Consider the following 27,332-nt stretch of genomic DNA (forward strand, 5'->3'; position numbering starts at 1 on the left):
GTCCTGCCCATCCCTGCCTTAGAGGTTGCCCATTTGCCCTTTCCCTACGTTCCATTTCTTAGAGCCATGTACTTATCGAGTACAAATGGAAAGGGTCGATGATGAAGCAATTTTGGTGGCTGCTCCCCAGTTTTCCTCTTCCACAGGCTTGATAAAAACTCAGCATGATTCCAGAAGTAATACAACTTACTCATTATTTCATTACAAAATTGGTACTATTAGCAGTTAAATTCAAATCTGGTGTGTAAAAACATTTATAGCTGTATATGCAAAAAGACAATAAGGTACAAAGAAGCAAGAGTTGAAAGCTATAACATTAACCAATTGTGGTTAATAATGGAATACTTTAAATGCAAATGACATTTCAGTTATTGTGTACTTTTTCAGTTAAGTGTCATGGGACTTTGGATTTCAGTCTTTCAGAACAATGCTAATGCCCCAGGCAGCAATCCAAGAGGGGTCAGGATGGGGTAGAGGTGTGGTGTCTGTCCCAGAGGCCTCATGGCAGAGCCATGGAAAGCTCTGTGGGTGTAACTGTACCACCACAGGCGGTGTTCCGGCCAGTGTAGGCCCTAAAATGGAGCAGGGGTGGGAAGGCTGTGGTCTGGGGTCTCCTGGATCCAAGGCCCTTTCTTTTGGAGAGGCTTCCAGGATTGGGCTATCCCTCTAGCCAGACAGGAGCTGCTGTAACTAGTCCTTCCCCCCCACTGGAAGCAATTGTGGGGGCGGGGGGGGGTGAGAAAAAAACAAAGCTGTGCAAGACAAAAAAGAGGGAGTCCCTCTCCCGCCTCCAGCATCTCCTACCCTGGCTGGTTTGAGCCAGCAGGGCTCTGGACATGGTGGACAATCTGCCACTTGGGACTTCCCCAACTCCACTTTGGATTGTAGTGCTGTCTACTCACCTAGGAGTAAACCCCATTGAACACTGTGGGACTTATGTTTGAGTACACACACATAGGATTGCCCTGTACACTGCCACTCTCTACTCAAAGCTGTTTAAAACCCATTGGCTTAAATCCAGCAAACATTAGTCATGACTAACATCCCATTAAACACCATGGTAACCAGTCAATCATGACTTGCATCCTAGTGCTTTCGATGGGAACTAGTCATGATTAATGTTTTTGATTCAGTGCTAAGTGATTAGACTGAAAAATGATTAGATATTTTTCTCCCACTCTCATAATACTAGAACTCAGGGTCATCCCATGAAGATGATTGGTGGGAGATTTAGGACAGATAACAGCAAGTACTTCTTTGCACAGTGCATAGTTGAACTATGGAATTCACTTCCACAAAATATAGTGATGGCCACCAGTTTGGTTGGCTTTAAAAGGGGATTGGGTAATGGAGGATAAGGCTATCAATGGCTACTAGTCCTGATGGCTACATCCTACCTCCAGTATCAGAGGCAACATGGATGGGACAATGCTGTTGCACTCATAAAACTCAAAGTCATACTTGGGGGTTTTCCTGCAGGCAACTGCTTGGCCACTGTATGAACAGAATGCTGGACTAGATGGACCCCTATTCTGATCTGGCATGGCTCTTCTTATGTTCTTAATATTTGATGGAGTGCAACCATGGAAGCCAGTGCCAATATGTCATCTGAAGTGGTTTGGATTATGGCATTAGGGCAGGGCTGGACAACTTGTGGCCCTCCAGATGCTTTGGCCTATAACATCCATCAGCCATAGCCACCATAGCCAATGGTGAAGGCTCATGGGAGCTGTAGGACAAAATATCTGGAGGGCCACAAGTTGCTCACTGCTATGTTAGGGGAATAGTGAAAGTATTTTCAAAGGCATGGTTGCTATTCAGTGTATAAAAGGGTTACAGATATCTCAGAAGCTGTGTAACATTGTGGGTGTGTAGTGGCATGCAGTGGACCTTGGGAATTTCTCTACTGTATTCCTGTTACACTGAAGAGAAATACCATTTAGAAGCCCTATCACTGCACAGCTAGATTAAATCAGTCTCAGCCCATTACTTTAAATAATCAATACCCATAAGTACCAGCCTGCTGTCTCTCACTCCATCATGAAAGCTGGATAGTTAAAGGAGGAGACGTGTAATTATAGACATTTTCAAGGTTCATTTTTGGGAAAATTAAACATCTAACATTATTACACTTGACAGGCTGCTTCTTTCAATGGCACTAGCACATCCTACACAAATACAGGCTGAGCCAAGGATCAGAGGCAAAGAAAAGGCAATTTCATTGAATCTTTTAAATGCTACCTTCAGTTTTCCAATAAACCCAGCAGTGCCATGTGCATCCTATTGAAGACATGAGTAAAACCTCCCATTAGTTTTAATGGATCAGAGGATTGTATCCAGAGAACCTGACTACACATTACACTTCTGTTCTCCTTGGGGAATATTTAACTGCGAGTTTTGTTCTCCTGATCAACATCATTGGCATGGCTTGTGCTGGGAATTCATCCAGGCCAGCCTATGAAAACCATCTGCTAAGAAATATCCCATGGTGCAGTAGCAAATGGCAGAGGACAACTCCACCCCCGAAACAAGCTTTTTTAACAGTGGTGTTAAAACCTCGGGGTCAAAGGGTGGGGATGCATTTCTTCAACAGGTGATGTTTACTATAGTAAAAGCATTAGCGTTCTCCACCCAATGCAATCATGCCATGTTTCTCAGACTGTGGGTTGAGACCACAAGTGGGTCTCAACCCACTTTCAGGTGGGTCTCAGTGCTGCAGTCTGCCCACGGCCTCTTTACTTGACTGCCCTGCATCACGGCTGCACTGTGCACACTGCGTAGGCCGGTCTGGCAGCAGGAGTTGGGTAGAGAGAGAGTAAGGCTAATATTTTTAATAATAATTTTAAAAAACTGGGAATAAAGAGAAAGGGGATGAGAGGGAAGCTGTTATAGCAAGAAGTGAATGTAGAAGCAGCAGAAGGGAGGGCTGAAAGAAATGGGCCGCGTGTGTGTATGGAGGAGGAGGGGTTGGTTACAAGTTAAGTGTGAAAGCTGAAGGGGGAAGAAATGACAGGAGATGAGTGAGAATACTTTAAGAGGAAAGCTGAACTATGGAACTCTCTGCTACAAGGAAATAGCTGTGGCAAAGAATTTAGCAATTTCCAAAGAGGGATTAGTTATCAATATAAAATGATATATTTATTTTATTTTATTTATTAAATTTATTAATCGCCCATACAAAGTGTATAATAGAACAGTTTAAAACAATAAAATTCTACAGTAAAAACATCATATTTCTAAAAATACCCTAAAAGGTAAAGGTGTCCCCAACCAGTCGTGTCCGACTCTAGGGTGTGGTGCTCATCCCCGTTTCTAAGCCGAAGAGCCAGCGCTGTCCGAAGACGCTTCCGTGGTCATGTGGCCAGCATGACTGAACACCGAGGTGCACGGAACGCTGTTACCTTTCCTGCCGAAGCGGTACCTATTTATCTACTTGCAATTTCTTGCTTTCGAACTGCTAGGTTGGCAGGAGCTGGGACTGAAGACGGGAGCTCACTCCGTCACGCGGCACTCGGGTCTCAAACTGCTGTCCTGCCGACCTTCATGTCTGCAGTTCAGCGTCTTAACCACTAAGCCACCGCGGCCCCTTCAGGGCATGTATTACCGATGGGAGCAGATGGTCAGGAAGGAACGGGCGCAGCCACTGTATCAGATGGAGTTGGTACAGCGCTGTCCGGCTCACAGCTGACACCTGAGCCTCCATGGACAGCTGGGAGTCCAAAATAAATCCTTTATTTATTTATTACATTTCTAGTCTGCCCAATAACTAATGTTTTCTGGCCAGATTACAAACTGTTAAAAGACTAAAAGGCCATAGAACACTTAACAATATAAAATACACTAAAAATATTTAAAATAATAGAATGCAATGCAATGCAAAACAATAACAAGCACATGAATTGATAAAAATCTAGAACTAGTTCTCTAAAATTCCTGGGAGGAAAGAAAGGTCTCTGCCTGGCACTGAAAAGATAACAATGTAGGTGCCAGGCAAACCTCTTTGGGGAGTTCATTCCATAAGTGGGGTGCCTCAACTGAGAAAGCCCTCTCTCTTGTAGCCACCCATCTAGCTTCCTTCAGTGGGGGCACCCGGAAGAGGGACTCCTAAATTGACGGAAGGCTCCAAGAAGGTATCAGTAATTACCATAGGGATGGCGGAGAATTCTGCCATGGACTCCAGAGAGGCTGGAGTCCAAAGAATTGGGAGTCCGTGGAGGAACAGAGCAATCCCCACCACCACCCCATGAAGTCTGCATGGACTGGATCCTACCTGCCTCCGGCGGGTCCAGATCCTGCCACTGCTGGCCGCTGTCTGTGCTGCGGCTGCAAATGGCGTCCTGTGTAGCGGATGCCATTGGCGTGCCTCCCTTTGGCCATGATAGGCTACATAAAGATTTATCACGGCAAAACGGGAGAAACGCAAATGGCGTAGCGGACGCCATTTGTGTCCTTCCCTTTGGCTGTGATAGGCTACGTAAATCTTTACGTAGCCTATCATGGCCAAAGGGAGGCACGCCAATAGCGTCCGCTATGCCATTGGCATGCCTCCCTTTTTGCCCTGATAGGCTATGTAAATCCTTACGTAGCCTATCACGGCAAAGCAGGGACACAAATGGCATCCCCTACACAGGACGCCATTTGCGGCTGCAGCCCAGCCGTGGCCAGAAGTCAGGCTGTGGTGGGTGGCCCAAGCCAGTGGCTCCACAGATTTGCCACAGAGTGGAGCCAGCCAGGGAGGATTCCGGGGGGGAGGAACAGATTGCCTCCCCCCCCATCAAGGATTCCGGGGGAAGGAATGGATCGCCTCCCCCCCCGGTGGACCCCCCACGGACGCAGGTAAGTGGGGTTTCGTACACCCCTAAATTACCAGCAGATTATGCAAACTCCATCTAGATCTACCATGTGACTGGCTCCGCCCCTACACTACCCCTACAAGCACCACCCCACTCCCAGCTGCAACACCTGTGGATGCTGGGGCATAAAACCCAGGCCTCTGCTGACCTGGGACTCTTTCTATCATTGCTGCAAGGAGAGGAAGCCCTTCAATGTTGCAAGGCAGGTGGGATCCAGTGCTCCTGCTGCTGCTGCCTTACTGGAGCTCTACCTTCACCTAGGGGACTTCTACTCTGCCTCCTGGCAGACCCAGGTCCAGCCAAGCACCACCCCACTCCCAGCTGCAACACCTGTGGGAGCTGGGGCATAAAACCCAGCTCCCCCGGTGGGGGCGGAACTGCTGCTGGCAGGTGTTGCAGCCAAAAGGGACAACACCAAAGGGGGTCACCCCTTTGGGGGAGCCACTTCGGGGGAGCACAGGGGCGAGGGCCTGTCCCCCTGCTTGAAAGGAAGGAAGGGGACTGTTTGCCTCAGTGTGGCCTGCTGGACTTCCTGCACTAGACATGTGTTTTCTAATGAAGGGGGGAGGTGTTGGGAGCCAGGGAACGGCCACTGCGGTTCTACAGGGCAGAGGGAGATACGGAGCAGGGAGACAGTCACACTCTAAAGGCAGAGTGTGTAACAATAGGGTGCTGACTGTCCCTAAACTGTCCTCCAACTCAAATAACTTGGATGGCCCTGGCAACAGACCCCCTGGGTGGAAACTGCTGCTGCTGAATGCCAGGTCAGCGAATGGTAAAACAACTGCTGTCCAGGACTTGATCCTGAATGAGCACACTGACCTGGCCTGTATTACAGAGACCTGGCTGGACGAAGATGGGGTGGGGTTAATATCTCTCAGCTCTGCCCTCCAGGGTTCTCTGTCCAGCAGCAGGCAAGACCTGGGGGGCGGGGAGGTGGAGTGGCAGTGGTCTATCAGGATTCAATCCCCCTCACCAGGTGCCCTATCCCGCAGTCTGCTGGGTTCGAGTGTGTGTATTTGAAGGTTGGTGCCTGGTCAGAATAGGGATTCTGTTGGTGTACCGTCCACCCTGCTGCTCAACAGTCTCCCTTCCTGAGCTAGCCGGGGTAGTCTCGGGGATGGTGTTGGAGACGCCTCGGCTTGTTGTGCTGGGGGATTTCAACATCCATGCTGAGGTTGCCCTGTCGGCAGCAGCTCAGGACTTTATGTCTGCCATGACAACCATGGGCTGTACCAGAAGGTATCTGGCCCCACCCATGCTGCTAGGCACACTCGTTTTCTGTGCTGGATGGGGTGATAGTGATCTGAGAGTGGAGGAACTTTCCATAGTTCTGTTGTCATGGACAGATCACTACCTGGTGGTGTTTAGACTTGCTGGCACCCAGAACCTCTGCAGGGGTGGAGGGCCGATTAAGATGGTCCGCCCCAGGAGGCTGATGGATCCGAATGGTTTCCTGACAGCTCTTGAGGATTTTCCTGTTGCCTCGGCAGGTGATTCTGTCGAAGCCCTGGGCCCCTGGCCGATCTCTGGAATGGAGAAATGACCAGGGCTGTGGACACAATCGCTCCTGAGCGTCCTCTCTCACAAAGTGGAGCTGCACCAGCACCCTGGTTTTCTAGGGAGCTGGCAGTGGTGAAACAAGTGAGAAGACTACTAGAGCGACGTTGGCAGAAAACTAGGGATGTCAGAGAATTCCGTGACGGATCTCGGTGAGGCCGAATGCCAGTGCATTCGGTCCCCCAAAATCCATCGCGGAACAAAGCCCCCACCCCCCCAACCCATGAAAGGCGCACGGGACGAAGTCCCCACTGCCCCCACCCCATGAAAGGTGCGCGAAACGGAGCACTTACCTGCTCCCGTCCGCACTGCTTTGCGAATGGCAGCCGTCCTGGCCGCCATTCGCTTCCTCCTCTTCCTAGCCATGATAGGCTATGTAAATACTTATGTAGCCTATCACGGCTAACGCAGGGATGCCATTTGCATCCCTGCGGAAGCCGTGATAGGCTACATAAGTATCTTCCGACCGGCCACCGCCGCCGCTGCCATTACAAAATAAAGTAAAAAAACCCAACAACCCGTGATAGGCTACGTAACGATTTACGTAGCCTATCACGGCTAGATTTCCAAAGTCAGCCGTGATAGGCTACGTAAATCGTTACGTAGCCTATCACGGGTGACTTTGAAAAAAAAAAAAAGCACATACGCAAATAGCGTTGCCCTTATTTTCGCCATAGTCTACGTAAATCTTTACGTAGAATACCCGGGCCCAAATAAGGAACGCAAATGGCGGCGCCCATGGGCGCCGCCATTTGCATACGCACTTTTTTTTTTCAAAGTCACCCGTGATAGGCTACGTAATGATTTACGTAGCCTATCACAGCTGACTTTGGAAATCTAGCCGTGATAGGCTACGTAAATTGTTACGTAGCCTATCACGGGTGTGTGGTTTTTTTTTCACTTTTGTATTTTGCGGCCGGGGAGACGGGGCGCTTCTCCCCGGCCTGAATTTCGGCCGGGCGAGGTGGGGCGCCCCCCCGGCCTGAATTTCGGCCGGGTGAGGCGGGGCGCCTCCCCCCCCAGCCTGAACTTCGGGGGGAGAACCGAAGCGCCTCCCCCCCACCGCGAAGCAAGCTGCGGGACCAGGTAAGTGCCTTTCGCAAATCCCTACAAAGAGCTGTCCAGTGGAGCTGTTTCAAGTGGTTGGGAGTATTTTACACACCAACCCGCAAGAGGATAATTTAAACCTCTTGACAGCCCGCTGTGAACAATTTGCTCCGCACTTTGCAGACAAAATCGCTTGGATCTGTTCTGACTTGGACACTATAGTTGATACAGACCCAGTGGATGTAACTTTGGCCCCTGCTTGTCCAGTGTTGTTGGATACTTTTCAATTTGTACAGCCTGAGGATGTGGACAGGATCCTGGGAGACCTGAGAGCCACCATGTGTGTTCTAGATCCTTGCACTTATTGGCTCATAAAAGCAGCCAGAGGTGGACTGGCCGAGTGGGTAAGGGGAGCGGTTAATGCCTCCCTTAGGCAAGGCAGAGTTCCAGCCTGCTTGAAGGAGGTGGTGGTGAGACCTTTGTTAAAAAAGCCCTCCCTGAGCCCCACCATACTGGATAATTATCGGCCAGTCTCCAATATTCCATTTCTTGGCAAGATATTGGAGTGCATGGTGGCCTCCCAACTCCAGGGATTCCTGGATGAGACAGATTATCTAGATCCATTTCAGTCTGGCTTCAGACCCAGTTATGGGACTGAAACAGCTTTGGTTGCTTTGGTGGATGACCTATGCCAGGAACTGGACAGGGGGAGTGTGTCCCTGTTGGTTCTGCTGGACCTCTCAGCAGCTTTCGTTACCATTGACCATGGTATCCTTCTGGGCCGCCTCACTGGGATGGGACTTGGAGGTAGTGTTTTGCAGTGGCTCCATTCCTTCTTGGAGGGGCAGACCCAGAAGGTGGTGCTGGGGGACTCCTGTTCGACTCCCTGGCCATTGGCTTGTGGGGTCCCTCAGGGTTCTGTTTTGTCCCCCGTGTTATTTAACATATACATGAAACCACTGGGAGAGGTTGTCCGGAGTTTTGGGGTTTGGTGTCACCAGTACACTGATGACACCCAACTCTACTTTTCCTTTCCATCTAATTCCAAGGAAGCTGTTGGGGTGCTGAACTGGTGTCTGTCAGCAGTAATGAACTGGATGAGGGCAAACGAATTGAAGCTTAATCCAGACAAGACAGAGGTGCTCCTTGAGGTCAGTCAAAAGGTAGATCAGGGAATAGGGATCCAGCTTGTGCTGGATGGGGTTACCCTCCCCCTGAAGACACAGGTTCGCAGCTTGGGTGTACTTCTGGATTCAGCCCTGAGCCTGGATGCCCAGGTTTCAGCGGTGGCCAGGAGTGCATTTGCAGAGTTAAAGCGAGTGCGCCAGCTGCGCCCATTCCTTGAGATGTCTGACTTGGCCACAGTGACACATGCCTTAGTTACATCCCATTTGAATAACTGTAACGCACTCTACGTGGGGCTGCCTCAGAAAAGTGTTCGGAAACTTCAGCTGGTTCAAAGAGCTGCGGCCAGACTGCTGACTGGGGCTGGTTACAGGGAGCATACAACTCCCCTGTTAAAACAGCTTCACTGGCTCCCAGTCTGTTTCCGGGCACAATTCAAAGTGCTGGTTATGTCCTATAAAGCCCTATATGGCTCGGGTCCAGGTTATCTGAAAGACCATATTCTCCCCTATGAGCCTACTCGTGCCCTGAGATCTTCAGGGGAAGCCCTTCTCGCCATCCCGCCACCATCATAGTCACGCCTGGTGGGAACCCGGGAGGGCCTTTTTGGTGGCTGCCCCAAGGCTCTGGAATTCCCTTCCCAGGGAGGCGAGCGTGGCACCCTCCTTGATATGCTTTTGTAGGCATGTAAAAACTTTTTTGTTCCTTTTGGGATAACTAGTCTGGACCTGTGAAAATATTAGGGATGTACGAAGGCTCCACCACGGATCTCAGGGAGGCCGAATGCCAGCACATTCGGCCCCCCGAAATTGGTGGTGGAACGGCCTGCCTCCCCGCCCCCCCCCCCCCGGGACGAGACTTACCTTGGGCGGATCTTCCTGGCGGCAGCGGCTGCGGAGGCCAGTCTTCCGACTGACTGCCACCACCGCCATTTCCAGTTAAAAAAAAAAAAAGTGATAGGCTACGTAAAGATTTACGTAGCCTATCACGGCTAGGTTTAAAAAGAACACGTGATAGGCTACATAAATGTTTATGTAGCCTATCACGGCTGACTTAAAAAAAAAATGCACATACGCAAATGGCGGCGGCCATGGCCGCCGCCATTTGCATTCCTTATTTTGGCACGTCTTAGTCTACGTAAACATTTACGTAGACTAAGATGGCGAAAATAAGGGGAACACGTCTATGCTATTTGCGTTCCCCTTATTTTCGCCGTCTTAGTCTACGTAAATGTTTACGTAGACTAAGACGTGCCAAAATAAGGAACGCAAATGGCGGCAGCCATGGGCGCCGCCATTTGCGTACGTGCTTTGTTTTTTTTTTTTAAGTCAGCCGTGATAGGGTACGTCAACATTTACGTAGCCTATCATGGCTGACTGCAGGGATGCAAACGGCGGCGGCTACGGCCGCCGCCATTTGCATCCCTGCTAGCCAGCAGCTGGATGTCCGGCTGCTGGCGGAGCCGGCCAGCGGCTCCGCAGAATCTCTGCGGAGCACAGCCGGCCGGCCAGGATCCCGGGGGGGAGGAACGGAGCGCCTCCCCCCCTCGTCAAGGATTCTGGGGGGAGGGACGGAGCGCCTCCCCCCCACCATCAGCATAATCCGCAAAAGGTAAGTGATTTTCGTACATCCCTAGAAAATATGACGGATAGATACAATTTTTCTTGTTGTCTTTTAATATTTTTATTATTTTTATTTTTACAATTTCAATATTGATGATTTAATTATATTTTAACTTTTGTACACTTGTATTTGTATTTATATTTATAGGTTTTAATTGTATAAGTTTTAATGTTGTAAAACCACCTTGAGTCCCAGTATTGGGAAAAAGGCGGGAGATGAGGATGATGATGTGCCTGGTGAGCCTCAGTCATTCACAACTCTCTCAAGCAGGCCCTGGGGGTAGAAACTTTGAGAAACCCTGCAATAGTGGATGAGAATCAATAGGGAAAATACCGTCAAAAGGAAATGTGTGGCTATTGACTTGGATTCCTGCCTTGAGCAGGGGGTTGGACTTGATGGTCTTGTAGGCCCTTTCCAACCCTACTATTCTATGACTCTATGATTTTTCACCACATATTATACCTATAACACTCTACATATTCAGATCGTAAGAAGAGCTGTGCTGGATCAGACCAAGCTACATCTAGTCCAGCTTTTTGTTCACACAGTGGCCAACCAGCTGCCCACGGGAAATGCACAAGCAGGACATGAGTGCAACAGCACCCTCCTGCCCATGTTCCCATGGTGTACATAGGCATATTGGCTCTGATGCTAGAAGTCGCATATAGCCATCAGGACTAGTAGCCACTGATAGCCTTCTCCTTCAGGAATTTGTACAATCCCCTTTTAAAGCCATCCAAACTTGTGGACATCACCATATGTTGGTGAAGTGAATTCCAAGTTTAACTATCTACTGTGTGAAGAAGTACTTCCTTTTATCTGTCCTGAATCTCCCACCAAAAAGCTTCATGGTATGGAGGGGTGGTCTCAAAAGGCGGTGCTTGGGGATTTCTCTTCTACATGCTGTCTATGCTGTGCCACAAGGTTTCATCTTGTTTCCCATGTTTTTTAACATCTACATGAAACTAGAGGAAAGTCATTCCAAAGTTTGGCCTGAACTATTATCAGCATATGAATAACACCAAGATCTTCCATCTACTCATCAGGGAGGATGTGGAACCCTTGAAGCATTGTCAGGAGGTTGTTTTGGCATGGTGAGGGTGAACAAGTTGAGGCTTAATCCAGACAAGATGGAGGTATGGTAGTTAAAAGCCATTTACATAAAAAACCCAATGAACAGATACACAATATACAGAAGACAACATATATCTGAAACAACTTCAAGCAAGCAATCTCAAGCAATCAACCATAACTATAAAACAAATCCAGGATCAAGTAAAACTCATCATATGCTGTCAAATGCCTGGGAGAAAGGAAAAGGTCTTGACCTGGCACCAAAAAGATAACAATGTTGGCGCCAGGCAGGCCTCATCAGGGAGATCATTCCATAATTGGGGGGTCCAGGACAAGGGAAGGCCCTCTCCCTTGTTGCTGTCTTCTGAGCTTCCCTTGGTGTAGGTAGCCGGAGGAAGACCTCAGATGTTGAGCATAGTAGGGGAAGGTTCGAAGTTGGGAAAGGCACTCTATCAGGTATTGTGGTCCCAAGCTGTGTAAGGCTACATTCTCCCTGAAGGAACAAGTGTTCAGTTTGGGACTATTCCTGGACTCGGTGCTAATTAGGCTAACTCAGGTGCTGGTGGTGGCCAGGAGAGCTTTTTACCAGGTGAGACTGGTATGCTTTATCTGGAGAGTACAGACCTTGCCTCAGTTATACATTCATTAGTGACATCCAGGCTGGACTACTGTAGTGTGTTCTACATGGGGCTGCCTTTAAAGATGGTTTGGAAACTCTAACTAGCACAAAATGCAGCAATGCAAGTACTGGTGGGGGCTTGGTTTTTCAGATCATGTGACACTTGTACTGTACTAGTTGCACTGGTCCAATTTTAAAATGCTGGTATCGACCTTTAAAGACTTAAATGGTTTGGGACCTAGCTATCTGAAGGGCCGCCTTTACCCATATTAGCCTGCCAACACTTTGAGATCTGCATCTGAAGCTCTACTTACATGACCACCTGAGTTGTAAGAACAACTCAGTTGGCAGGCCTGAGGGAAAGGGCATTTGGGGCAGTGACCCCAGACTTGTGGAATGCTGTGCCAATTGGGATTTGCCCCATCTCTGCAGCTCTTTAAAGGGCCGAAAATACTTGTTTGTTTTCCATTGCTTTATCCTAAAAGGATTTATAGGGTTTCTGGATAAACAATGTGGTTTTAGCTATAATTCTTTATTGCATTTTAGCTTTCCTTTTTCTTTTTTACTGGGCTTGATATTTTTATGTTAGTGTTATTGCTGGTTTTTATACATTATTAATTTTAGTATTATGGCTTTATGTTTTTTTAAATGTATAGTTATGTTGTATGTTTATGTGTTGCCTTGGGAGGGTTTTTTTAAATCCTAAAAGCTTTGGGAGCTGCCTTGGGAGGGTTTGTTTGTTTGTTTGTAATCCTAAAAGGCAACCTTCAAATATTTTAAATAAATTCAGTGTATTTTGGGGTAACAGATGCTGGAGGCAAGCAACAAAAGCCTTCTATCCCCAATTCACCCTGCTTGTGAGTGTTCCAGGGATGTTTGGCTGAGAACTGCAGGAGAAAGAATGCTGGACTAGATGGCTCTTGTAAGGCATTTCTTATGTTCATAACTGTCAAAGCTCTTAAACAAATGAAGACTAGGAACCAAACTCTCAGTAACGCTTTTCTATCCAAATCATTTTGGGACTCCAATTTCTCATGACTGCAGGTGTTTAGCACACCTTTTAATGCAGACAAGAGCATACCAGACGGAGACATTTGTCTCCAGCAAGGAATAAAATATCACTGACAACAGGTAATATATCATAAAAGGAATTGTGTGGAAGAGGATACTAATGAGATACTCGAATCCTCTACTTTGTATTCATTCCTTGATCAAATCAAAACTCTCTGTAAAATTAGCTCTTTTAAAACTTAAAAAATAAATAAATCTGTACCTGTATAGCATCCTTCCTATGCATCTGTAACTGAGTAGTCTTGAACTGAGAAATCTATATTCATCTTCTCTGGAATGGAAACAGCACTGTGTTTTCTGTCCCCCGTTTCCTCCCTTTCCCATCATGAACAGGAACAATATGACTTAAAAAAATTACTTTTTGCGTGTCCTTCTTCTTTTAGAAGAGACTTGGACAATGCAAATACTGTACTTTCTTCATTGCCTTTGAGCAAGGGTGTTGAACCTCTTTCAGCCAAGTCCAAATTTAATTTTGGACAAGAACCATGGACCATACTGCTTGGAAGAAAGATGTGATAAAAATGTAAGAAATGAATAATAAAATAAACATCTTCAAAAGGAGGCATTAGTGCATACCTGCTCAGCATATTTGCATCAAGTCACATAACTGGCTTAAGTTATTTCCGGTTTCTGGAGTGCTGTGGCTAGGGAACTGTAATTTTGTGAGTGGCACTAGAAGTTTCTATCAGAAAATTCTCAGCGCCTCACCAAACTAAGAACATAAAGAGAGCCCTGCTGGATCAGTTCAGCATTCTGTTCACACAGTGGCCAACCAGCCACTCAGGATTGTTGTTCTGTGTGTGTGTGTGTGTGTGTGTGTGTGTGTGTCTGTGTGGATTAACACTTACAGTACTATACTGACCCCTGCACTAGTAGGATGGACAGTGAAACAGGAAATAGCGGTTCCTGAAACAACAGGACATGACATGAGTGGCAGTGCTTGTTTCCAGAATGGAGCAGGTCAGCAGAGCTCACAGAAGAGAGCACTGCTGACCTACCCCATGCTGGAAATGAGTACTTCTGCTTGTTCCCATGCTTATTCCAGGAACCACTACTTCCTGTTGCACTTGCAGTATATTCTGCTCGTGCAACAGAACTATTGGAGGCATAGTGGCAGTACAGAACGCTGCCCATTGTATGCATACATGGTAGATCAGGCTTTAGGCATAATCTTACCACATAACAGAAGCCGGTGGAGGCTAGTGCCTCCGATTTCATTCGGGTTTTAGTCAGAACCAGCCAGAACTCTAACGGAGCGATCCCAGGTGCTGAATCCATTTTGAAGCTAGGTGTCAGCACTTTGGAAAGCTCCTTCAGAGTTCTGGCTGGTTCTGACTGAAACTGGAGCCACCAGCCTCCACTGATAGAAACTGCAGACCTGCTTGGAGGTTCCAGTTCAACCCTATCTGTCCTTTCTTACCATACAGCATACATGTAATGTGTTTGGAAGAGAAGAAACAAGTGGATTTTCAACTAATGAGTTCAGTGAAGGAAATGAGACTGGAGTAGATCAGGCCTCTCAAATGCAAAAACTTCACCATCTATTGTGGCTTGCCAGGTACTTGAATACCCCCCCCCCCCCCGCTTGGACTAGGTGAGATTCCAATACCTCTATGATCTAAAAAGCAGTCCTGGGAGTTACAGGCATAGAATTTTCTCAATAGCAGTTTTATTAGTTATCTTGCTAATTAGTAGATAGTGAGAAACCAATGAGTTATGATGAAACTTCCATGTTTGCAGGCTGCTGCTGTGCTGAACTGATGTAGAATAAGTAAGCGAAATGCGGTGATTTCAATGATCCTGAACAAAGACAGTATTCTGAGTCTGTGTAATCATTCCCCAAAGCAAAATTCTTATTTTGATGATTCCATCCTCTATTTTTTTTTTAAGGATTTACATGATCTCCGTTCAGTGAAATTTCCATTGATTTCACATGCAAGGTCGCAGTCAATAGGAGAGCACTATACATGATGAATATAAGCATGGTGAAGATTATGCATTTTGAAGAAAACACAAATATCTATCGTGTTTCCAATTTCCATTTAAAATTTAGGAGGAATAGGAAGGAAGCCAAGGAGGCAAACAACAGTGATAACTTTGGAGTTACTCATCTATGGTTTATTTAATAAGGAACAAATAGCTGTTTGTTTTTTAGCTGCAATTCACAGCCTACCCAAAGGAGTGCTTGAATGGGATGAGATAGTTCAGGCTGTTTCTTAGGGAAGGATATGGCGCTTGAACAAGGTAATGATACATGGAGAATGTTTACCGTGGCACAGAGGTAGATTGAAAGGAGTAACAAAAAGGTTATGAGAAAACCCCAGTCGGTCGCACTGGTGGCCCTCCAAATGTTATGGAGAGACTCCACGAATAGAGGAACCTCTCCTCTTCCATAAGTCACCCTCCAAATGGAGAAGGTGATGGAAAGAAATGGCAGGGCTGGGGCGTTCCTCTCCTTATGAGTGTGTTAAACCCAGAACAGAATGGATGAACAGGGCTTTTGTCACTTGGCTGCCTGTTAATGGGTAGAGACTTTTTTCTGGTTAGGTTTTCCACTTTTCTTCCAGCTTCTTTTCTACCAGGCATCAATGGGAAAAGGGAACACATATCCTCTACCTTGACCTTATTGTACAAAAACAAAATGAGTAAGAGAGATGGACATTCTCACAATACAAACCAAAAGGTTTGTTAAGAGCGTGACAATTAGAATATTTTCATGACCTGCAGTGACTTCATTTGTTTCAGTTCCAGATAACTCTCTTCTTACCAGGCTGAGAAGCATTTAATGCAAGGTGAGGCGACTTGTGGCCCTCTAGATGTTTTGGCCTTCAGCTCCCATCAGCCCTAGCCAACATAGCCAGTGGTTAGGGATGATGGGAGTTGTAGGCCAAAACATCTGGAGGCCCACACATTGCCCATCTCTGATTTAATGGATGCTACAGGCACTGTTCACATGTGAATAAGAACTGGTTGCTTTTTAACAACCCTAGTTTTGTGTAAGAGGGTACAATTCTGGATCCTTTGATGCCTACTCTTTAATTTACCTCTGTATTTTCATGACTAACATGAATGTATACTGAAAACATTCCACACTTACACAGTCCATTTTACACTCAGGTCCTTAATGTTGGACTTAAAATGGTGATTAAAATAAGCACTCTGAGCTGGATTGTGTATATTTTTAAAAATACCCTAAATTCTAATACAGTTCTCATTGAAGTTCAGATTGTATAAAAGGTTATTTAGTATTTTTTCAGATGTATAAAATATTTCCCCCAAGTTCTGGTTTAACATTCAGCCTATAATAGTCTTGCTTCTAGAAGTTACTGCTGCTCACTCATTGTTGAGCAATGGACGGTAAAGTAAACACAGCACAGATGGGAAACAAACTGCGACAGTGCCCAGGGCATCAGAATGTTAGTAGCCCTGGAAGACACAATGGAAGGAAATATTTTGTACCCTGAAGTGGCATGCCATCTACAAATAGATTTCATCTGTTTAAATGCATGCACCATTGAAATAGTTGTGCTTAACTCTTTGCAGACCCGTATAAATTAATCAGGATGTGATGCATTGAGGTTGTGCATGTCTTAGGTGGCTTTCTTGCTGTTTTCGTTAGTACTATATTTGGGAGTGGAGGGGGGAGGGAGGAGAGCAGGAACTGTAGATGGTTCCAAAATGATAATGTAACTATCTCTACAGTGGCAGGACCATTTCTGCCAGTCTTTACTTATTTAGAATCTTTTTAGGCCATCTTTAAAGGCACAGTGCTCTCAAGGCAGCTTATGTGGTAAACATACACACACAAACCAATAGAACAACGCAACAAAAATCAATAAAAAACACAAACACCGGTGATATTACTAACCAACATCCAGCCCCCAAAACTGAAATAATTACACCTAAAAGCCATTGACCTAAAAGACAATTCAGGAGGAAGCCAATGAAAACAAATGGGTCTTCAGAGCTTTTCTAAAGGGCTGTGCAGATGGGTCCTAATGGACCTCAGATGGCAACTCATTCCAGAGGGATGGGGCCACTGGAGACAAGGCCCTCTCTCTTGTACCCACCAACCTAATTGCCCTTGGAGGTGAATAAGTGTAAAGGGCCTCTGTTACTGACTGTGCAGGCAAGCTGGTACGGGTGAAGGCAGTCTTCCAGATACCCTGGGCCAAAATAATTTAAGACAGGAGTTTTCAAACTTTCTGCCCCCCAGGGTCCCCTTGACAGAGCTGAAAGTAACTGAGGCCCACCATCATAAAATGGTAGTGCATGGGCAGAGCCAGTCACAAAAAGGTGGCAGAGTTTAACATATTCAGCCAGCAGTTACAGGTATCATTTTATATTGATATCTCATATTTCTTTGGGAAGTGCTAAATTCTTTGCCACAGCAATTTCTTTGTAGCAGAAGGTTCCGCAGTTCAAATTTCCCCAAGTGGCTCTGGAGGTATCATGACTTGCCTCCCCATTTCAGGCAAAAATTGAGAAATGCTGGTTTAAGGCTTTAAAGGGATGAAAGCAGCACTTCAAATTGCGCTTGGAAATGCACTGGCAACTACTGTACGTGGAGCTTATCAGTGTCACATGAACCAACAGTTGGCTCCCTCCAGTATTCAGTTGCTGAAACGTTGCTGAAAGATCTAGAAGAATGAACAGGATCACAATTTGCTGCCCCCTAATCCATGTTGTAAGTCATCAGCTGGGGTTACCATAGTTGTCTCCATGCCAAACCCCATCCTGAACCAATGTATCAAAATAATTGGCATCATCCAACACTACCTGAAGTTGAGAAGTCATCACACGCTCCAATACCTTTCCTAAGAATGGCAGATTTAACCTTGGCAGGTAATTATCAGGAATCATTGGATCTAAACTAGGGTTCTGCAAGAGTTGTCCTACCACTGCTTATTTCCACTTGTGGGGATCACCCCATTTCTCAAGGAGGTATTAATCATTTTCAAGAGCCAAATGCCCAGCTCAAACCAGGATAGGCAATGTTTCAAGGAGCAAGTGCCGGATTTCAGTCATCCAAGCAGTTTGTCCACAACCTCAGGCTGCACAAGCTGAAAGATATCCGTAATAACACAACTAAATGGCACTCTGGCCTCACCCCTCTCATCCCTAAAACAATGGCATCTATATTGGCATAGATATGATAAACTTTATTTGCAAAATATCTGCCAAATGGGTCACAGCAGGCTTTTGAAGGCTCAGGTTGTTGCATCCCAGGACCCACACCAAGAAGGTCTTTCATCATCTGAAATAACTCCACTGGATGACATTGAGGAGATGCAATGGTGGTGGTGAAGCAGCTACCACCACTGCTGCAGAATAAGATTGAAGATGGATTCTTAATTGTGTTTGGTCATATTTGTTGCACTCTAATAACTGAGCGGGTTTCATTGCCCTCCGCTCTCCAGAATACCAGCCTGTTGAGATAGTTCTTTGATTGAGTCAAGAACATTTGGTAGGGATCATATTGACAGACTGAGTCTTTCCGAGATCAGTTGTTCATCAGGATCACTGTTTAAACCTGCAGGAAAATCCCCGAGGGGCCTCAGAAAATCTTCCAGATTCTTCAGCCTCCTGGGACAGACTATCGGATTCAGTTCTCCACCCCCGTGAAAGTGATAGGCAGCTTGAAGGCCAAAACTGCTCGGCTAATGATCTGTCCATGCCAACAGAGTCATTTCTGGTTCCTCCACCCTCACTAACCCTTTGTCCTGTACCGAGAACCAGATCCAATGTATGTTAATCTATGCATGTTGTGCCAGATAGTAACTGAGACAGGCCTATGATTGTCATGGAGGCCATGATGTCCTAATCGGCTCTTGACAGTGCAACCTCAGGGTAAGTCCCCCAAGATCACCAGCTTTGGGCTGCTCAATGCCACAGTTGAGGCCACCTCCATCAGCTCAAGCAGATATGGGTATTGTTCTGTGAGGGCACATCAGAGCATGTGCCCTGAACCTTTCATTCTAGCATGTAGCAGCAGTAGACTACAAGGAGGGCAGGCAAGCTTCCAGAGTTTCTGAGGCTGAGTGGAGAACCAGATGGGGAAATGGTGCATAGCTGTCTCAGTCACCTTCCCATTATCACTATTATCTTTCACCTATGCACTGCTGTATTAATGAGCCTAGAATATTCACATTGGCTCACATCTGGTATGAAACTTGAGCTCAGAGTATCAAAAGGGGTTAATTTCTAAGGCTGTGTTCTGTTCACATATGCATGTTCATCACCTGAACCACATTACAGATCGAATTACACAGATTAAAACACACACACACATTACCTTTTAATGGAGACAGTTTACACAGTCAGCTGTGAGTCATCAAATATGGAAAGATCAAAATATACATTCTTGTGTGAATTGGTCTTAAAATGAGAGGTGATGGAGCTCAAATGTGACTGGGATTTATGCACACTTCCCTTGTTTTTCACCTTGAAGCCTCATCAGTGTGGCATTGCTCAGACAAAGGCTCTGGGAATTGATTGCTTTATTCACTAATATTACACTAATAACTATAGCCAAATGAAAGTCTTTGTTATAATTACTAAGCTAAATTTTCCCCCTACGGTCCATAAAAACATGCCCCTTTCACTGCTTTTGTTCTCTCAGAGCGGATTCAAGAAATTGTGAAAGAATGTGACTTGTACTTGTGCTTTCCCTGTTTCTACAGTAACATCTGAAGTAGAGCTCGCAGATCTCACTTTAGATTTACAAGAGAAGGAAAGAGAGAAAACATACGATTCATTTTGTGCTTCTCCTTCCTATTTCTTTATAATGTCCGAACTGCTCCAAAATACTATGAAAACTGAAGTGTGATACTCAAATAACCGAAGGCCTGCTTTTCCATTGGAGGTGCTAAACTGGTCTGTGGGCTGCGCCAGTTTGAACTTGAAGATGTGGGGGAAGCTCACAAGATTGAATGCTTCTCTGTTCAACAAAACAACAAAACAAAAACCTTGGACCTAGAAAACTAGATGTCAGGGGAAGAGTTCCTTTCTAGTCTGCTCACTGACATGCTATTTTTCTATGTGCCTTGAATTTATTTTATATGGAAAGGTGCTGAATATATAACTCTCACCTCCATTTTGTAATGAACTCAAGTGGTATAGTAATAGGCTGACCATATTTCCTTGAGACAAAAACGGGATATTGGGATGACAAAAACAGGACAGGGTTATGTAATGTCCCACCGGAGAGTTCCGCTGTAATAAAAAAATAGCTAACAGCCTGATGAACTGAAATATGAGTCTGAAAAGTCCGAATCAAACTGAATGTAGGGCAGAAAGAATCTCTATGGGCAGAATGATGGTAGAAATAACAGTAAGACTCACCCTCCTGGCTCCCACATGCTGAATGGGGCTTAGCAACACCTCTTGAATTCCCCACCACTGCAGACAAGCAAAGGGGCAGTGTCTGATTATCGCTAACTCAAGAAGCCTGGCCCTGACTGGATCAAGTAAATGGAACTCCCTCTTTCATCACACTAGTAGTTTTTCTGCATGTATTGATTAGCATAGAGCCTTCTGATAAACGTGTTCAGTTTTTTACAAAAAACTAAAAATGGGACAAAACTGACATATTAAAATGACGGGACAGTCAGGAAATATGAAAAATCAGTACTGTCCCATTTAAAACGGTACGTATGGTCAGCCTACATAGTAACCATGGAGATTCCAAATGGTGAAATTGATTGTGTGATTAAGCAACTTGTATGAAGTGGCATCCACATGGGGCATGGTGATGTCATCACATTAGTAGGGACTCTCCCCCACCCCAACCCTCCACAGAGTGTTCGATATTGCTCCTAGTCATGGTGGACTCACAGCTTAGGATATCAGTAAGATATCAGTTAATGTGAGCTTTAGCAGTGTGGAAAAGGCATTGTGCACATTCTAAGAAGACTTTGTTTCTGTATTACCTAAGGGCCAAACCCTGTTGTTGATTACAAGTTCTGGGAGAGAGCCCCAGTCCAAATTAAACTTTGTGGGTGGGGACTGTGGTGCATGGCTATGGGGACTTAAAAGTTACCACGACATCACTGTGCACTGGGAGGAGCCCAGGCACCAGAAAGTTGCCTATACACAGGGGCAGAGCATCCTTGCCACATTGCTTTAGGAAGGAGTCCAAAAGCAGTGAGGACTGGCCCCAAGCAGCATAGTAACCATGGAGTTCCCAAACTGAAGTGGCATCCACATCGGTCAAACAATTCAGTTTCTAGAGCAACTGCTGCTGTGGAATCTTGCTAAGTGTAAATAAGTGAAACTCATTATAGCTTGGTCCCTAGAAATAGCCATAGTGTTCCTAGTTACTAAGGTCCCTTTTTGGGTTCAGGTGCTGGAAACAAAGGTCTTATAAGGAAGTCATGGAATGGAACAGGAGTAAAACTTTGGTTCACAAACAGGCCTGTCTTGAGGGCAGAACGTTTTTGCTGCCTACAGTCTGAGATGCAGACAGTCAGTTTGACAAAGTTGTGGTCAAGGTGTGGAACAATGGAACAGTAAAAGAAGTTACACAGTTTGTTACTCCCTACAGCTAGCAGTTCCATGAGTCTGGAATGTTCCCATGTAGCCTGATAAGGCCTATGGTAACACCAGCTGCCTAAAACTAAGGGGGGGGGACTGTTTCTGCAGGTTTTTGCCCACCTAATACATCTTTCACCCATCCAGAACCAAATTTCTAGGTGGCAACTGGAAAGATAGAAAAAGACCAATCTGAGAGAAGGAAAGTTTAGGAGAGTCAGTGAAACAAAAACCAACTACACTCTTGGAGGGGAACTTCATTCACTTCTTTCTTTCCTTTTTTTCATTTTTGCATAGCTCTAGGTTTTGGACCTTTTGTTTTGCTAACAGGTTTTTGTTAGTTTTGGACCTTTGGGGCCATAGTTTGCTTGTTTGCCTTCTTTTTGAGAAAACCGGGAATGTCTTACTTTGACCATGTCTCTTCTTCAGTTTTTAAGGTTGCAGCTTAGAAGTTCCTCTCCTAGGGTGCAGAAAAGGGCAACTAAAATAATCAAGGGGCTGGAGCATCTCCCCTATGAGGGAAGGTTACAACAGCTGGGCTTGTTTAGCTTGGAAAAAAGGAGGCTAAGGGAGAGCTGTAAAAAAACTATGCATGGTGTGGAGAATGTGGATAGGGAGACATTTTTCTCCCGCTCTCATAATGCTAGAACCTGGGGTCATCCAATGGAGCTGACTGGTGGGAGATTCAGGGCAGATAAAAGGAAGTACTTCTTCACACAGCACATAGTTCACCTATGGAATTTGCTATGACAAGATATAGTGATGGCTACCAATTTGGATAGCTTTAAAAGGGGGTTAGACAAATTCCTGTATCAGAGGCAGTATGCCTATGTACACCACTTGTTGGGGAACATGGGTGGGAGGGTGCTGTTGCACTTGTGTCCTGCTTGCGGGTTCCTGGTCAGCAGCTGGTTGGCCACTGTGTGAACAGAATGCTGGACTAGATGGACCTTTGGTCTGATCCAGCATGGCTCTTCTTATGTTCTTACCTGGCCATCTTTTCTAAACTAGCTTTTTGCAGCTAGGTGCCTAGCTTCTGAGCAGTTTGATCCAGTTTCCCCCAGCTATTTTATTTTACTCACTGCTGAGGCTCATACTTTGCCACCATTTTCTATTTAAAAACATTCTCTTCACCTCCTATCTGGACTCTGGATTAATTTTCCTACCTGAACTCTGCTGGGTCTTACACCTCTGGGCGAGGTCTCCTCCAATCTACATCTGGGTCCACAGGAGCTTGTTCCTCAGATCTCTGGTTGGGATAGGTAGCTATACATCCCTTTTCCTTTTCCCTAAAGGTTTGGACTACACTGATACATAGTTGGAAGTTTTAAGAATTGTATTTAACTAGTTTGGACTGGTGGGAATTTAAATGAAACTAAGTAACAATTCAAACTGCTGCTAGTTTAACCTACTACACCTTTTGTGTGCTATAGCTATTTCATTTGATGCTCTAATATAGTTTTCCTAATATTGTTTGTAATAGGCCTTGGTAAGAGTTAAACTGTAGTTTACTTTGCATGGTGTAGTCTTTACATGTAACCCATGTGGTTCAAGGGTACAAATGTAATTTTGCTGTTATCACTGCATGTTTCACATTTTACTTCTGCATGTGATGTTCTTTTGCATTTACTTTTCTCTATCAACCATTCATATTTTAAGACTTCTTGTGTGCCATGTTTTCATTTGTTTAAGGGCATTCACTGTTTTCCTGCTTAAATTTTAAAATATATTTTCAAATGTATTAAACTTTTAAATAGTCTTAAGTTTGCTCTGGTTACACTCTCTCACCCCCTGGGGCAAAGTCAGAACCCCATTTTCACTCCTACAACTGCTTAAACATTCTGATGTGCTCAAACATTTCTGCCTGGGCGGCAGAATTTTACAAAGTGAAAAAAAAATCACATTCTGTTATTGAAGTAAGCACATTTAGTTTTTTAAATTAAATTTGTACAGTTGAATTTTCCATACAGTAATATAAAATGGGACAGTTTCAGATTTACACCGGTGAAAATGAAGGCAGATTATAGCTGTAAGTATTCAGCCCCATTCAGTACTGTGTGATCTGTCAGGAGTTGCTCTCACTTATTTCCCTTCCGGAGCAGAAATAGTCTGCTTACCAAGACTCTGATTTTGTGGGTGGAGATAGATTCAGCCTGTAAAATGTACTTGGTGTGAGACAGAATCCATTTCCTGGAAACTGTTGCAACATTCCTACAGATTGAAACTAGCTAGCAGTTGCTTAACAACTTTTACATGTAAGTACTAAATTTTTCAAACTCTTCCTTGAAAAGAAAAGCTGAAATCATCTACAGTTTGCTACTTGAAATCAGCATTAAATTATCCTAAAACTATTTTTTCTGTTGCAATTGTTCTAAAGTTCCCCAAGTAGGGTTTGTTTTGAAATCAGATTTTATCCATAGTGTCTAAAGGTTTTTGCTGTATGGCTAATTGAAGATCTAATTCTGTTGCATGAAGTTCCAGTGAGTTCAGTGGGACTTACAACATACGAAGTGTACACACAAGATGGCAACATAAGGGTAGTTACAGATAGAGCTTTAATATTACACTATTTGAAATAGGGGAAGATTAAAGCTCTTTCTTGAATGTTAACAGCCAGAGAATGTAAAACATTTCAAATGTCAAATAGTTTGAATCGTCCCAATTTCCTGTAAAAGACGTAAGAGGCTGCTTAGTAAAGCAGTATGTAAACATGGACAGTACCATTGTTAATTCAGGGAGGTGTGCTGTGTATTCCAATCCCATGTATTGTTACCATTATTGTAAAATGTGCACTTGGGATTTATTCTTGTTACCACTGGGGGGGTTTGTCTGAAATTGTCTGTGTTCTTGGTCTCCCAAAGTCACTTCAATTTTTAGGGAATTAATACAAGTTTGGATGACTTTTGTATAGATTTTGAAGTGCCAGTGCCAATGTGGACCGCTTCACATAATTTATTTTGGTGCTGCATTTCCTCCATGTAGTCCATCAGTATCCCTGTGTGCCTAGGTACAGGTTTGCTTGTGACCCACCAAGCTCAATTATTTATTAAGGGCATAATCCTATGCATGTCTAGACAGAAAAACTTCCTACAACTCCCAGCATTTCCCAGCCAGCCATTGTGGCTGGGGAATGCTGAGAGTGTAGGTCTTTTTTTCTGTCTAAACATGCACAGGATTGGGCCCTACAGTTGTTAAATGCCTCATAAAATAAATTTCTTTAGGCATTTTACAAAAACAATACTAATGAGATTACAATAAAATCAACAATATAAAACTAATAAATAACGCCATGCCATCACAGTGTAGAAAACAGTATCAGGTACAACTCCAAACCAGGTTGCAGGGAGTAAAATAATAAAATACTAAAATGTTTAAAAATACTTTTACAGGTTTAGATGACATTTTAAAAACTTCAAAAGCTTCAGAGAATAGGAAAGCCTTCGCCCGGCACTGAAAATATAGCACTGTGGGCAACAGGCAAGCTTCCCTGGGGTTACGGGAGGCATTTGAGAGCTGCGGGAGGGGGGGGGGCTCCACTGAAAATGCCCCGTCTCTTGTTGCCACCCTCCAAGCCTCAGAATGAGGGGCCACTTGAAGAAGGGTTTCTGTGGATGACAATGTAAGGGCTGGTACATCTGGGAGGAGGTGTTCCATCAATGCAGCCCAACATCTGGGAATGGCAGCCACTGGTAGCTCAAATAAATATGGGGATTTACAATGATCTGGCAGACATGCACTTTTGGCTTATGTTTAGCTTGGGGTGGTGGTGGTGGTGTTTGTAATCTGTGTTGGTCTGTCCCAGCATGGAGGAAATGCCGTGCAAATGGGCAGTACACAGATATGTTTTGCAGCTCTTTCTGGGTTGGCAGAGGTACTTTTTTCAGTCTTCTGATCATGGACATTGCTGCTGTTGTATCTATGTAGTGCTCAGTTTAGTCTCCATGCTAGTGTGTGCCTCATCATGGGCTGGGACTGCTCACAAGAAGAAAGAATTAGCTATGTGAACTAACTCTTATGTATGCATTTACTAGGGATGGCGGAGAAATCTGCCACGGACTCCAATGAGGTTGGATTCTTTAGAATCTGGCCCCCCTGGAGTCTGTGGTGGAACCGACTGCTCCACCCCGCCACCCTGTGAAGTCCGGTCGGGACGGACCCTACCTGGCATCGGCGGTCTGGGTCCGTCATCTTCGGTCCACAGCCATCCACTGCCGGGCTGTGGACGCAAATGGTGTCTGGCATAGCAGATGCCATTTGCATCCCTGCCCTTGGCCATGATAGGCTACGTAAATATTTACATAGCCTATCACGGCAAAGAGCAAGGACGAAAATGGTGTCCGCTACGCCATTTGCGTCCCTGCTCTTTCCATGATTGGCTACATAAATATTTACCTAGCCAATCACGAAAAGAGCAGTGATGCAAATGGCGTCCGCTACGCCATTTGCGTCCCTGCTCTTTGCCGTGATAGGCTATGTAAATATTTACGTAGCCTATCACGGCCAAGGGCAGGGACACAAATGGCGTCCGCTATGCCAGACGCCATTTGCGTGGCAGTGGACGGAAGTCTGGCTGCGGACGGGCCCGGCCGGTGGCTCTGTGGACTCACCGTGGAGAGGAGCCAACCGGGGAGGATTCCAGGGGAGGAACGGATCACGTCCCCCCCCCGTGGACCCCTTCAGCAGACTGGTAAGTGGGTTTTGTACACCCCTAACATTTACCCATGCTTTGGAGCGCAAAAAGTAGACATTGGGGCTGTGCAGACAACACACTAAGATACCTTTTTCCAGGATCTGACAAGCAGCCCTGGAACAATCACAGCCAAACAAGAATGGCCTTCCCTGAAACCCTGCTACAGTTAAAGTGAGAGCTTTCCCCCAGTACAATGGCAGCCTTGCACTATCATGCTACCCTGCTACAGTGAAGTTACACAGTGACAGGATTCCCTGATCGCTACTTTGAAACTGTGCAATTTGGGAAATAAGGGAAAATAGGGGAATAGAGAAAAGAAGAAGTGAGGTTCTGCACTTATCCACTACAGCAACTGAAGGTTGTATGAGGCTGTTCCCATGAGGGCACCCCAGCTGCGCAATTTCGCCCCATTCCAGCAAACTGTCAGGGAGTTAAAGTTGCCACCCCCTTTTTCTTGTTATGAGCACTTTTCCCTGAAGAAGAAAAATTGCACAATTATCCACTACAGCATCTGAAGGCTCCCCATGAGGGCACCCCAACTGTGCCATTTTGCCCCATTCTGGCAAACTGTCAGGGAGTTATAGCTCCCATCCCCTTGTTCCTGTTATGTGCACTTGTTTCTGAAGAAGCAAAATGGCTAACGGGGCAATGCATGATTTTGCTTTTGCACAATTTTGCTATAGCGCTAAAGCACTATAGCAGACAGAAGTGGCTCTACCACCAATGTTGGGTTGAGGGCTTTAGGGGTTTTTAGACAATAAAGGCTTTATGCCAGCAATGGGTATGGGGGAAATGTGCAATTGAGGATTTTGTCCCGATCCTGCAACCCCCCAAAGGTTTATTTGTGCCACCCCTTTTTTTGTTGCACCTGGGATTTTCGCTCTTCTGGGGCAATTGTGCAGGGTTCTGATGGTGCATTGGGTGCCTTCCAACTAGGAGAGGCTGTGTGTGAAATTTGCTCCTGATCCTGCAAACCCCCAAGGTTTTATAGCCACCCCTCTTTTTGGTCCACTTGGGATTTTTGCTCCTTGGTGAGTAGTCATGCGGGGTTCTGATGTTGGATCAGGTGCCTCTCAACTGCAAATGTTCAGCACTTGAGAGGTGAAACAGTGCCACTGCTCAGGCAGGAGGACTGCAG

General features: G+C 45.5%; 1 protein-coding gene across 3 annotated transcripts in view; it reads left to right on the forward strand.

The window, feature by feature from the left end:
• Window positions 1-23,648: 23,648 nt before the first annotated feature.
• The window catches only part of LOC146358378 (histamine N-methyltransferase-like), a 31,075-nt gene continuing 27,391 nt past the window's right edge, over window positions 23,649-27,332 (forward strand). For 2 of the 3 annotated variants that reach the window (XM_084809470.1, XM_084809479.1), the window contains exon 1: window positions 23,649-23,759. The gene's annotated coding sequence lies outside the window, so the exon portion shown is untranslated. Of the gene's footprint in view, window positions 23,760-24,179; window positions 24,209-27,332 lie in introns of all 3 variants that reach the window. The other variant, XM_084809488.1, reaches the window with a different exon arrangement.

The sequence above is a fragment of the Heloderma suspectum genome, chromosome 1 (assembly GCF_057233095.1).
Source record: "Heloderma suspectum isolate Gila_16-S chromosome 1, 16-S_ref, whole genome shotgun sequence".
Taxonomy (NCBI): Eukaryota; Metazoa; Chordata; class Lepidosauria; order Squamata; family Helodermatidae; genus Heloderma; species Heloderma suspectum.